General features: G+C 47.2%; 24 non-coding genes and 1 pseudogene across 24 annotated transcripts; all 25 read right to left on the minus strand.

The window, feature by feature from the left end:
• Window positions 1-57: 57 nt before the first annotated feature.
• On the minus strand, window positions 58-176 carry LOC146224341 (5S ribosomal RNA). The gene has a single exon (XR_014747390.1). It is a non-coding gene; the product is annotated as a 5S ribosomal RNA (ribosomal RNA).
• A 192-nt stretch (window positions 177-368) lies between these two features.
• On the minus strand, window positions 369-487 carry LOC146224342 (5S ribosomal RNA). The gene has a single exon (XR_014749036.1). It is a non-coding gene; the product is annotated as a 5S ribosomal RNA (ribosomal RNA).
• A 190-nt stretch (window positions 488-677) lies between these two features.
• Window positions 678-796, minus strand: LOC146224343 (5S ribosomal RNA). The gene has a single exon (XR_014747391.1). It is a non-coding gene; the product is annotated as a 5S ribosomal RNA (ribosomal RNA).
• Window positions 797-974: 178 nt separating this feature from the next.
• LOC146224344 (5S ribosomal RNA) lies at window positions 975-1,093 on the minus strand. The gene has a single exon (XR_014750344.1). It is a non-coding gene; the product is annotated as a 5S ribosomal RNA (ribosomal RNA).
• Window positions 1,094-1,275: 182 nt separating this feature from the next.
• On the minus strand, window positions 1,276-1,394 carry LOC146224345 (5S ribosomal RNA). The gene has a single exon (XR_014747393.1). It is a non-coding gene; the product is annotated as a 5S ribosomal RNA (ribosomal RNA).
• Window positions 1,395-1,566: 172 nt separating this feature from the next.
• On the minus strand, window positions 1,567-1,685 carry LOC146224346 (5S ribosomal RNA). Its single transcript, XR_014747394.1, has one exon. It is a non-coding gene; the product is annotated as a 5S ribosomal RNA (ribosomal RNA).
• Window positions 1,686-1,867: 182 nt separating this feature from the next.
• Window positions 1,868-1,986, minus strand: LOC146224347 (5S ribosomal RNA). The gene has a single exon (XR_014747395.1). It is a non-coding gene; the product is annotated as a 5S ribosomal RNA (ribosomal RNA).
• A 176-nt stretch (window positions 1,987-2,162) lies between these two features.
• On the minus strand, window positions 2,163-2,281 carry LOC146224348 (5S ribosomal RNA). Its single transcript, XR_014750345.1, has one exon. It is a non-coding gene; the product is annotated as a 5S ribosomal RNA (ribosomal RNA).
• A 182-nt stretch (window positions 2,282-2,463) lies between these two features.
• LOC146224349 (5S ribosomal RNA) lies at window positions 2,464-2,582 on the minus strand. Its single transcript, XR_014747396.1, has one exon. It is a non-coding gene; the product is annotated as a 5S ribosomal RNA (ribosomal RNA).
• Window positions 2,583-2,762: 180 nt separating this feature from the next.
• Window positions 2,763-2,881, minus strand: LOC146224350 (5S ribosomal RNA). Its single transcript, XR_014747397.1, has one exon. It is a non-coding gene; the product is annotated as a 5S ribosomal RNA (ribosomal RNA).
• A 176-nt stretch (window positions 2,882-3,057) lies between these two features.
• Window positions 3,058-3,176, minus strand: LOC146224351 (5S ribosomal RNA). Its single transcript, XR_014750346.1, has one exon. It is a non-coding gene; the product is annotated as a 5S ribosomal RNA (ribosomal RNA).
• A 182-nt stretch (window positions 3,177-3,358) lies between these two features.
• LOC146224352 (5S ribosomal RNA) lies at window positions 3,359-3,477 on the minus strand. The gene has a single exon (XR_014747398.1). It is a non-coding gene; the product is annotated as a 5S ribosomal RNA (ribosomal RNA).
• A 180-nt stretch (window positions 3,478-3,657) lies between these two features.
• On the minus strand, window positions 3,658-3,776 carry LOC146224353 (5S ribosomal RNA). The gene has a single exon (XR_014750347.1). It is a non-coding gene; the product is annotated as a 5S ribosomal RNA (ribosomal RNA).
• A 178-nt stretch (window positions 3,777-3,954) lies between these two features.
• On the minus strand, window positions 3,955-4,073 carry LOC146224354 (5S ribosomal RNA). Its single transcript, XR_014747399.1, has one exon. It is a non-coding gene; the product is annotated as a 5S ribosomal RNA (ribosomal RNA).
• A 176-nt stretch (window positions 4,074-4,249) lies between these two features.
• LOC146224355 (5S ribosomal RNA) lies at window positions 4,250-4,368 on the minus strand. The gene has a single exon (XR_014750348.1). It is a non-coding gene; the product is annotated as a 5S ribosomal RNA (ribosomal RNA).
• A 182-nt stretch (window positions 4,369-4,550) lies between these two features.
• LOC146224356 (5S ribosomal RNA) lies at window positions 4,551-4,669 on the minus strand. Its single transcript, XR_014747400.1, has one exon. It is a non-coding gene; the product is annotated as a 5S ribosomal RNA (ribosomal RNA).
• A 180-nt stretch (window positions 4,670-4,849) lies between these two features.
• LOC146224357 (5S ribosomal RNA) lies at window positions 4,850-4,968 on the minus strand. The gene has a single exon (XR_014750349.1). It is a non-coding gene; the product is annotated as a 5S ribosomal RNA (ribosomal RNA).
• A 178-nt stretch (window positions 4,969-5,146) lies between these two features.
• On the minus strand, window positions 5,147-5,265 carry LOC146224358 (5S ribosomal RNA). The gene has a single exon (XR_014747401.1). It is a non-coding gene; the product is annotated as a 5S ribosomal RNA (ribosomal RNA).
• Window positions 5,266-5,443: 178 nt separating this feature from the next.
• LOC146224359 (5S ribosomal RNA) lies at window positions 5,444-5,562 on the minus strand. The gene has a single exon (XR_014750350.1). It is a non-coding gene; the product is annotated as a 5S ribosomal RNA (ribosomal RNA).
• Window positions 5,563-5,744: 182 nt separating this feature from the next.
• On the minus strand, window positions 5,745-5,863 carry LOC146224360 (5S ribosomal RNA). Its single transcript, XR_014747402.1, has one exon. It is a non-coding gene; the product is annotated as a 5S ribosomal RNA (ribosomal RNA).
• A 182-nt stretch (window positions 5,864-6,045) lies between these two features.
• On the minus strand, window positions 6,046-6,164 carry LOC146224361 (5S ribosomal RNA). The gene has a single exon (XR_014749037.1). It is a non-coding gene; the product is annotated as a 5S ribosomal RNA (ribosomal RNA).
• Window positions 6,165-6,352: 188 nt separating this feature from the next.
• On the minus strand, window positions 6,353-6,471 carry LOC146224362 (5S ribosomal RNA). Its single transcript, XR_014747403.1, has one exon. It is a non-coding gene; the product is annotated as a 5S ribosomal RNA (ribosomal RNA).
• Window positions 6,472-6,643: 172 nt separating this feature from the next.
• On the minus strand, window positions 6,644-6,752 carry LOC146224363 (5S ribosomal RNA; annotated as a pseudogene).
• Window positions 6,753-6,942: 190 nt separating this feature from the next.
• Window positions 6,943-7,061, minus strand: LOC146224364 (5S ribosomal RNA). Its single transcript, XR_014749038.1, has one exon. It is a non-coding gene; the product is annotated as a 5S ribosomal RNA (ribosomal RNA).
• A 184-nt stretch (window positions 7,062-7,245) lies between these two features.
• LOC146224365 (5S ribosomal RNA) lies at window positions 7,246-7,364 on the minus strand. Its single transcript, XR_014749150.1, has one exon. It is a non-coding gene; the product is annotated as a 5S ribosomal RNA (ribosomal RNA).
• Between the last annotated feature and the right edge of the window lie 136 nt (window positions 7,365-7,500).

Genomic DNA, 7,500 nt, shown 5'->3' on the forward strand with positions numbered 1-7,500 from the left:
ATGAAGGACTACTTGTGCATATTGCAAGATTTCAGTTTCTAAGTGAATGAGCAAAAGAGCATACAGCACCTGGTATTCCCAGGCGGTCTCCCATCCAAGTACTAACCAGGCCCGACCCTGCTTAGCTTCCGAGATCAGACGAGATCGGGCGTTGCCAGGCTGGTATGGCCGTACGAAATAAGTTGACAACCATAGGCTACTTATCCATATACAGATTTAGCAATTGACAATGCAAGGTAGTCTCTCTCTCACTCTCTCTCTCTCTCTCTCTCTCTCTCGTGTCAAAATGAAAACAGCTTCCAGCCCCTTTCATGAAGGACTACTTGTGCATATTGCAAGATGTCAGTTTCTAAGTGAATGAGCAAAAGAGCATACAGCACCTGGTATTCCCAGGCGGTCTCCCATCCAAGTACTAACCAGGCCCGACCCTGCTTAGCTTCCGAGATCAGACGTGATCGGGCGTTGCCAGGCTGGTATGGCCGTACGAAATAAGTTGACAACCATAGGCTACTTATCCATATACAGATTTAGCAATTGACAATGCAAGGTAGTCTCTCTCTCTCTCTCTCTCTCTCTCTCTCTCTCTCGTGTCAAAATGAAAACAGCTTCCAGCCCCTTTCATGAAGGACTACTTGTGCATATTGCAAGATGTCAGTTTCTAAGTGAATGAGCAAAAGAGCATACAGCACCTGGTATTCCCAGGCGGTCTCCCATCCAAGTACTAACCAGGCCCGACCCTGCTTAGCTTCCGAGATCAGACGAGATCGGGCGTTGCCAGGCTGGTATGGCCGTACGAAATAAGTTGACAACCATAGGCTACTTATCCATATACAGATTTAGCAATTGACAATGCAAGGTAGTCTCTCTCTCTCTCTCTCTCTCTCGTGTCAAAATGAAAACAGCTTCCAGCCCCTTTCATGAAGGACTACTTGTGCATATTGCAAGATGTCAGTTTCTAAGTGAATGAGCAAAAGAGCATACAGCACCTGGTATTCCCAGGCGGTCTCCCATCCAAGTACTAACCAGGCCCGACCCTGCTTAGCTTCCGGGATCAGACGAGATCGGGCGTTGCCAGGCTGGTATGGCCGTACGAAATAAGTTGACAACCATAGGCTACTTATCCATATACAGATTTAGCAATTGACAATGCAAGGTAGTCTCTCTCTCTCTCTCTCTCTCTCTCTCGTGTCAAAATGAAAACAGCTTCCAGCCCCTTTCATGAAGGACTACTTGTGCATATTGCAAGATGTCAGTTTCTAAGTGAATGAGCAAAAGAGCATACAGCACCTGGTATTCCCAGGCGGTCTCCCATCCAAGTACTAACCAGGCCCGACCCTGCTTAGCTTCCGAGATCAGACGAGATCGGGCGTTGCCAGGCTGGTATGGCCGTACGAAATAAGTTGACAACCATAGGCTACTTATCCATATACAGATTTAGCAATTGACAATGCAAGGTGGTCTCTCTCTCTCTCTCTCGTGTCAAAATGAAAACAGCTTCCAGCCCCTTTCATGAAGGACTACTTGTGCATATTGCAAGATTTCAGTTTCTAAGTGAATGAGCAAAAGAGCATACAGCACCTGGTATTCCCAGGCGGTCTCCCATCCAAGTACTAACCAGGCCCGACCCTGCTTAGCTTCCGAGATCAGACGAGATCGGGCGTTGCCAGGCTGGTATGGCCGTACGAAATAAGTTGACAACCATAGGCTACTTATCCATATACAGATTTAGCAATTGACAATGCAAGGTAGTCTCTCTCTCTCTCTCTCTCTCTCTCTCGTGTCAAAATGAAAACAGCTTCCAGCCCCTTTCATGAAGGACTACTTGTGCATATTGCAAGATGTCAGTTTCTAAGTGAATGAGCAAAAGAGCATACAGCACCTGGTATTCCCAGGCGGTCTCCCATCCAAGTACTAACCAGGCCCGACCCTGCTTAGCTTCCGAGATCAGACGAGATCGGGCGTTGCCAGGCTGGTATGGCCGTACGAAATAAGTTGACAACCATAGGCTACTTATCCATATACAGATTTAGCAATTGACAATGCAAGGTACTCTCTCTCTCTCTCTCTCTCTCGTGTCAAAATGAAAACAGCTTCCAGCCCCTTTCATGAAGGACTACTTGTGCATATTGCAAGATGTCAGTTTCTAAGTGAATGAGCAAAAGAGCATACAGCACCTGGTATTCCCAGGCGGTCTCCCATCCAAGTACTAACCAGGCCCGACCCTGCTTAGCTTCCGGGATCAGACGAGATCGGGCGTTGCCAGGCTGGTATGGCCGTACGAAATAAGTTGACAACCATAGGCTACTTATCCATATACAGATTTAGCAATTGACAATGCAAGGTAGTCTCTCTCTCTCTCTCTCTCTCTCTCTCGTGTCAAAATGAAAACAGCTTCCAGCCCCTTTCATGAAGGACTACTTGTGCATATTGCAAGATGTCAGTTTCTAAGTGAATGAGCAAAAGAGCATACAGCACCTGGTATTCCCAGGCGGTCTCCCATCCAAGTACTAACCAGGCCCGACCCTGCTTAGCTTCCGAGATCAGACGAGATCGGGCGTTGCCAGGCTGGTATGGCCGTACGAAATAAGTTGACAACCATAGGCTACTTATCCATATACAGATTTAGCAATTGACAATGCAAGGTACTCTCTCTCTCTCTCTCTCTCTCTCTCGTGTCAAAATGAAAACAGCTTCCAGCCCCTTTCATGAAGGACTACTTGTGCATATTGCAAGATGTCAGTTTCTAAGTGAATGAGCAAAAGAGCATACAGCACCTGGTATTCCCAGGCGGTCTCCCATCCAAGTACTAACCAGGCCCGACCCTGCTTAGCTTCCGAGATCAGACGAGATCGGGCGTTGCCAGGCTGGTATGGCCGTACGAAATAAGTTGACAACCATAGGCTACTTATCCATATACAGATTTAGCAATTGACAATGCAAGGTACTCTCTCTCTCTCTCTCTCTCTCGTGTCAAAATGAAAACAGCTTCCAGCCCCTTTCATGAAGGACTACTTGTGCATATTGCAAGATGTCAGTTTCTAAGTGAATGAGCAAAAGAGCATACAGCACCTGGTATTCCCAGGCGGTCTCCCATCCAAGTACTAACCAGGCCCGACCCTGCTTAGCTTCCGGGATCAGACGAGATCGGGCGTTGCCAGGCTGGTATGGCCGTACGAAATAAGTTGACAACCATAGGCTACTTATCCATATACAGATTTAGCAATTGACAATGCAAGGTAGTCTCTCTCTCTCTCTCTCTCTCTCTCTCGTGTCAAAATGAAAACAGCTTCCAGCCCCTTTCATGAAGGACTACTTGTGCATATTGCAAGATGTCAGTTTCTAAGTGAATGAGCAAAAGAGCATACAGCACCTGGTATTCCCAGGCGGTCTCCCATCCAAGTACTAACCAGGCCCGACCCTGCTTAGCTTCCGAGATCAGACGAGATCGGGCGTTGCCAGGCTGGTATGGCCGTACGAAATAAGTTGACAACCATAGGCTACTTATCCATATACAGATTTAGCAATTGACAATGCAAGGTACTCTCTCTCTCTCTCTCTCTCTCTCTCGTGTCAAAATGAAAACAGCTTCCAGCCCCTTTCATGAAGGACTACTTGTGCATATTGCAAGATGTCAGTTTCTAAGTGAATGAGCAAAAGAGCATACAGCACCTGGTATTCCCAGGCGGTCTCCCATCCAAGTACTAACCAGGCCCGACCCTGCTTAGCTTCCGGGATCAGACGAGATCGGGCGTTGCCAGGCTGGTATGGCCGTACGAAATAAGTTGACAACCATAGGCTACTTATCCATATACAGATTTAGCAATTGACAATGCAAGGTAGTCTCTCTCTCTCTCTCTCTCTCTCGTGTCAAAATGAAAACAGCTTCCAGCCCCTTTCATGAAGGACTACTTGTGCATATTGCAAGATGTCAGTTTCTAAGTGAATGAGCAAAAGAGCATACAGCACCTGGTATTCCCAGGCGGTCTCCCATCCAAGTACTAACCAGGCCCGACCCTGCTTAGCTTCCGAGATCAGACGAGATCGGGCGTTGCCAGGCTGGTATGGCCGTACGAAATAAGTTGACAACCATAGGCTACTTATCCATATACAGATTTAGCAATTGACAATGCAAGGTACTCTCTCTCTCTCTCTCTCTCTCGTGTCAAAATGAAAACAGCTTCCAGCCCCTTTCATGAAGGACTACTTGTGCATATTGCAAGATGTCAGTTTCTAAGTGAATGAGCAAAAGAGCATACAGCACCTGGTATTCCCAGGCGGTCTCCCATCCAAGTACTAACCAGGCCCGACCCTGCTTAGCTTCCGGGATCAGACGAGATCGGGCGTTGCCAGGCTGGTATGGCCGTACGAAATAAGTTGACAACCATAGGCTACTTATCCATATACAGATTTAGCAATTGACAATGCAAGGTAGTCTCTCTCTCTCTCTCTCTCTCTCTCTCGTGTCAAAATGAAAACAGCTTCCAGCCCCTTTCATGAAGGACTACTTGTGCATATTGCAAGATGTCAGTTTCTAAGTGAATGAGCAAAAGAGCATACAGCACCTGGTATTCCCAGGCGGTCTCCCATCCAAGTACTAACCAGGCCCGACCCTGCTTAGCTTCCGAGATCAGACGAGATCGGGCGTTGCCAGGCTGGTATGGCCGTACGAAATAAGTTGACAACCATAGGCTACTTATCCATATACAGATTTAGCAATTGACAATGCAAGGTACTCTCTCTCTCTCTCTCTCTCTCTCTCGTGTCAAAATGAAAACAGCTTCCAGCCCCTTTCATGAAGGACTACTTGTGCATATTGCAAGATGTCAGTTTCTAAGTGAATGAGCAAAAGAGCATACAGCACCTGGTATTCCCAGGCGGTCTCCCATCCAAGTACTAACCAGGCCCGACCCTGCTTAGCTTCCGGGATCAGACGAGATCGGGCGTTGCCAGGCTGGTATGGCCGTACGAAATAAGTTGACAACCATAGGCTACTTATCCATATACAGATTTAGCAATTGACAATGCAAGGTAGTCTCTCTCTCTCTCTCTCTCTCTCGTGTCAAAATGAAAACAGCTTCCAGCCCCTTTCATGAAGGACTACTTGTGCATATTGCAAGATGTCAGTTTCTAAGTGAATGAGCAAAAGAGCATACAGCACCTGGTATTCCCAGGCGGTCTCCCATCCAAGTACTAACCAGGCCCGACCCTGCTTAGCTTCCGAGATCAGACGAGATCGGGCGTTGCCAGGCTGGTATGGCCGTACGAAATAAGTTGACAACCATAGGCTACTTATCCATATACAGATTTAGCAATTGACAATGCAAGGTAGTCTCTCTCTCTCTCTCTCTCTCTCGTGTCAAAATGAAAACAGCTTCCAGCCCCTTTCATGAAGGACTACTTGTGCATATTGCAAGATGTCAGTTTCTAAGTGAATGAGCAAAAGAGCATACAGCACCTGGTATTCCCAGGCGGTCTCCCATCCAAGTACTAACCAGGCCCGACCCTGCTTAGCTTCCGGGATCAGACGAGATCGGGCGTTGCCAGGCTGGTATGGCCGTACGAAATAAGTTGACAACCATAGGCTACTTATCCATATACAGATTTAGCAATTGACAATGCAAGGTAGTCTCTCTCTCTCTCTCTCTCTCTCTCTCGTGTCAAAATGAAAACAGCTTCCAGCCCCTTTCATGAAGGACTACTTGTGCATATTGCAAGATGTCAGTTTCTAAGTGAATGAGCAAAAGAGCATACAGCACCTGGTATTCCCAGGCGGTCTCCCATCCAAGTACTAACCAGGCCCGACCCTGCTTAGCTTCCGAGATCAGACGAGATCGGGCGTTGCCAGGCTGGTATGGCCGTACGAAATAAGTTGACAACCATAGGCTACTTATCCATATACAGATTTAGCAATTGACAATGCAAGGTAGTCTCTCTCTCACTCTCTCTCTCTCTCTCGTGTCAAAATGAAAACAGCTTCCAGCCCCTTTCATGAAGGACTACTTGTGCATATTGCAAGATGTCAGTTTCTAAGTGAATGAGCAAAAGAGCATACAGCACCTGGTATTCCCAGGCGGTCTCCCATCCAAGTACTAACCAGGCCCGACCCTGCTTAGCTTCCGAGATCAGACGTGATCGGGCGTTGCCAGGCTGGTATGGCCGTACGAAATAAGTTGACAACCATAGGCTACTTATCCATATACAGATTTAGCAATTGACAATGCAAGGTAGTCTCTCTCTCTCTCTCTCTCTCTCTCTCTCTCTCGTGTCAAAATGAAAACAGCTTCCAGCCCCTTTCATGAAGGACTACTTGTGCATATTGCAAGATGTCAGTTTCTAAGTGAATGAGCAAAAGAGCATACAGCACCTGGTATTCCCAGGCGGTCTCCCATCCAAGTACTAACCAGGCCCGACCCTGCTTAGCTTCCGAGATCAGATGAGATCGGGCGTTGCCAGGCTGGTATGGCCGTACGAAATAAGTTGACAACCATAGGCTACTTATCCATATACAGATTTAGCAATTGACAATGCAAGGTGGTCTCTCTCTCTCTCTCTCGTGTCAAAATGAAAACAGCTTCCAGCCCCTTTCATGAAGGACTACTTGTGCATATTGCAAGATTTCAGTTTCTAAGTGAATGAGCAAAAGAGCATACAGCACCTGGTATTCCCAGGCGGTCTCCCATCCAAGTACTAACCAGGCCCGACCCTGCTTAGCTTCCGAGATCAGGCGTTGCCAGGCTGGTATGGCCGTACGAAATAAGTTGACAACCATAGGCTACTTATCCATATACAGATTTAGCAATTGACAATGCAAGGTAGTCTCTCTCTCTCTCTCTCTCTCTCTCTCTCTCTCTCGTGTCAAAATGAAAACAGCTTCCAGCCCCTTTCATGAAGGACTACTTGTGCATATTGCAAGATGTCAGTTTCTAAGTGAATGAGCAAAAGAGCATACAGCACCTGGTATTCCCAGGCGGTCTCCCATCCAAGTACTAACCAGGCCCGACCCTGCTTAGCTTCCGAGATCAGACGTGATCGGGCGTTGCCAGGCTGGTATGGCCGTACGAAATAAGTTGACAACCATAGGCTACTTATCCATATACAGATTTAGCAATTGACAATGCAAGGTAGTCTCTCTCTCTCTCTCTCTCTCTCTCTCTCGTGTCAAAATGAAAACAGCTTCCAGCCCCTTTCATGAAGGACTACTTGTGCATATTGCAAGATGTCAGTTTCTAAGTGAATGAGCAAAAGAGCATACAGCACCTGGTATTCCCAGGCGGTCTCCCATCCAAGTACTAACCAGGCCCGACCCTGCTTAGCTTCCGAGATCAGACGAGATCGGGCGTGGCCAGGCTGGTATGGCCGTACGAAATAAGTTGACAACCATAGGCTACTTATCCATATACAGATTTAGCAATTGACAATGCAAGGTGGTCTCTCTCTCTCTCTCTCGTGTCAAAATGAAAACAGCTTCCAGCCCCTTTCATGAAGGACTACTTGTGCATA

The sequence above is a fragment of the Hypomesus nipponensis genome, chromosome 25, assembly GCF_054491055.1.
Source record: "Hypomesus nipponensis isolate SF chromosome 25, ASM5449105v1, whole genome shotgun sequence".
NCBI lineage: Eukaryota > Metazoa > Chordata > Actinopteri > Osmeriformes > Osmeridae > Hypomesus > Hypomesus nipponensis.